Below are 3,343 nucleotides of genomic sequence, written 5' to 3' on the forward strand. Positions count from 1 at the left end.
GAGGGGGAGTGGGAGAGAGAGGGGGAGTGGGAGAGAGGGGGAGTGGGAGAGAGGGGGAGTGGGAGAGAGGGAGAGAGCGAGAGTGGGAGAGAGGGGGAGTGGGAGAGTGGGAGAGTGGGAGAGAGGGAGAGTGGGAGAGTGGGAGAGAGGGAGAGTGGGAGAGAGGGAGAGTGGGAGAGTGGGAGAGTGAGAGAGAGGGAGAGTGGGAGAGAGGGGGAGTGGGAGAGAGGGAGAGTGGGAGAGAGGGAGAGTGGGAGAGTGGGAGAGAGGGAGAGAGCGAGAGTGGGGAGAGAGGGAGAGTGGGAGAGAGGGGGAGTGGGAGAGAGGGAGAGTGGGAGAGAGGGAGAGTGGGAGAGAGGGAGAGAGGGAGAGTGGGAGAGTGGGAGAGTGGGAGAGTGGGAGAGTGGGAGAGTGAGAGAGTGAGAGAGTGGGAGAGAGGGAGAGTGGGAGAGTGAGAGAGAGTGGGAGAGAGGGAGAGTGGGAGAGAGGGGGAGTGGGAGAGAGGGAAGAGAGCGAGAGAGGGAGAGTGGGAGAGTGGGAGAGAGGGAGAGAGCGAGAGTGGGAGAGAGGGAGAGTGGGAGAGAGGGGGAGTGGTAGAGAGGGAGAGTGGGAGAGAGGGAGAGTGGGAGAGAGGGAGAGAGGGAGAGTGGGAGAGTGGGAGAGTGAGAGAGTGAGAGAGTGAGAGAGTGGGAGAGAGGGAGAGTGGGAGAGTGAGAGAGAGTGGGAGAGAGGGAGAGAGGGAGAGTGGGAGAGTGGGAGAGAGGGAGAGAGCGAGAGTGGGGAGAGAGTGAGAGTGGGAGAGAGTGAGAGTGGGAGAGAGGGGGAGTGGGAGAGAGGGGGAGTGGGAGAGAGGGGGAGTGGGAGAGAGGGAGAGAGCGAGAGTGGGAGAGAGGGGGAGTGGGAGAGTGGGAGAGTGGGAGAGAGGGAGAGAGGGAGAGTGGGAGAGTGGGAGAGAGGGAGGGTGGGAGAGTGGGAGAGTGAGAGAGAGGGAGAGTGGGAGAGAGGGGGAGTGGGAGAGAGGGAGAGTGGGAGAGAGGGGAGAGGAGGAGAGTGGGAGAGTGGGAGAGAGGGAGAGTGGGAGAGTGGGAGAGTGAGAGAGTGAGAGAGTGGGAGAGAGGGGAGAGTGGGAGAGTGAGAGAGAGTGGGAGAGAGGGAGAGAGGGAGAGTGGGAGAGTGGGAGAGTGGGAGAGAGGGAGAGAGCGAGAGTGGGAGAGAGGGAGAATGGGAGAGAGGGGGAGTGGGAGAGAGGGGGAGTGGGAGAGAGGGAGAGAGCGAGAGTGGGAGAGAGGGGGAGTGGGAGAGAGGGAGAGTGGGAGAGAGGGAGACAGGGAGAGTGGGAGAGTGGGAGAGAGAGAGAGAGCGAGAGTGGGAGAGAGGGGGAGTGGGAGAGAGGGAGAGTGGGAGAGTGGGAGAGAGAGAGAGAGGGAGAGAGAGAACCTTAGTTACTATCCTGGGCAACGCTGGGTACTACAGCTGTTTTTTTATTTAACGGAAAAATGGAAGCTACACTGATGGCAAACATGGACACACAGACCAATATAGATGAATCACAGACCTAGGACACTGATGAAAAATTGTCCATTATTCTGAATTTTAATTTTTTTGTTGTTGTTTTTCAAATTACAACTTGTAATTAAAACTACATGAATTGTAAAAAAGCTAGTAAAAACAAAAATATTAAAACATATTAATTAAGAAAATGCAACAAAATCCACTTTAAAAAAGGATTAAAAATATATATTTTTCATGGTGAGTTGATTTTTAATTTGTTTGTTTGCTTGGTTTTTTTACCAATAAATGTTGACAAAGAAAGTGCATATGAAGGAAGCCGCAGAGCGTTTCCTGATGTAGGTTCTAACTTTAAATGAATATTTGAGTGCACAGCTATAGCTGTATAATATAGCTAATGTTTATTTCCTGTCCATTCACGTTCCTACTCTTGTTTACCTTCACAGGTTATCAGCACACACCCAGCCCCATACACAGCCCCATACCCAGCCCTATACATATCCCCGTTCCATGCCCCGTACACAGCCCCGTAGCCAGCCCCGTACCCAGCCCCATACCTAGCCCCATACTCGGCCCCATACTCGGCCCCATACTCATCTCTGTACACAGCCCCATACTCAGCCTCATACACAGTCCCATACCTAGCCCCATACCCAACCCCATACACAGCCCCATACTCAGCCGCATACCAAGCCCCTTTCACAGTTCCATACTGAGCCCCATACTGAGACCCATACACAGCCTCATACCCAGAACCATACCCAGCCCCATACACAGGCCCATACCCAGCCCCATAACCAGCCCCATAACCAAAGGCATATCAAGCCCCATACCCAGCCCCATACACAGCCCCATACACAGACCCAAACTCAGCTCCATACTCAGCCCATACAAAGCCCCATAACCAGAGCCATTACAAGCCCCATACCCAGCCCCATGCACAGCCCCATACAAAGTCCCATAACCAGCAGCATACCCAGCCCCCTGCACGGCCCCATGCACAGACCCATACACAGTCATATAACCAGCCCCATACCCAGCTTTATACCCAGGCCCATACCCAGCCCTGTGCCCATGTGAGAAGTGGCATTAAACAAGCTGTGAAGAAAATGCCCCATTAGAAACTGTACAAATGTCTGTTACAATGAGAGCAGTAAGGATTGGGCACTGCGACTGCATAAAGGAAGGGGCTCTGACAGCAAGATAGGGGCTTGAAAATAGGGAAGCCCTGAAAAACAAAGGCAGGAATTCATCAATAGTGATGCTTCATATACAGTATATGCCAGGATTAACCACAGTCTGCTGCAGTTAAGTTAGCTGCTCCAAATTTACAAGGAGAGACGTCTGCGCCTTACAAGTTACATTCTGCACCGACGACCCATGTCTGGGAGACTAAATCAAAAAATAAAGTGATGGAACTATTTACTTATATATGTTATTATTCCCCCAACTTTATCTTTTTCACAGGAACCACAGCCTATAGTACCATGGTTTACACAGCACATTACAATCTTGGCTGGATAGATGGATGATAGACAGATAGATAAATAGATAGATAAGATAGGTAGATGATAGATAGAGGGATAGATAGAGGGATAGATAGATAGATAGATAGATAGATAGATAGATAGATAGATAGATAGATAAGATAGGTAGATGATAGATAGAGGGATAGATAGAGGGATAGATAGATAGCTTTTCTTCAGCTGGAGCGGCACCACCGGCAGCGGGAGCACCACCGGCAGCTGCAGGAGCGGGGGCTCCACCGCCAGCACCAACGTTGCAGATCAGGCTGCCAATGCTGACATTGCTGAGAGCCTTAGCAAATAGGCTT

The sequence above is a fragment of the Anomaloglossus baeobatrachus genome, chromosome 4, assembly GCF_048569485.1.
Source record: "Anomaloglossus baeobatrachus isolate aAnoBae1 chromosome 4, aAnoBae1.hap1, whole genome shotgun sequence".
Classification (NCBI taxonomy): Eukaryota; Metazoa; Chordata; class Amphibia; order Anura; family Aromobatidae; genus Anomaloglossus; species Anomaloglossus baeobatrachus.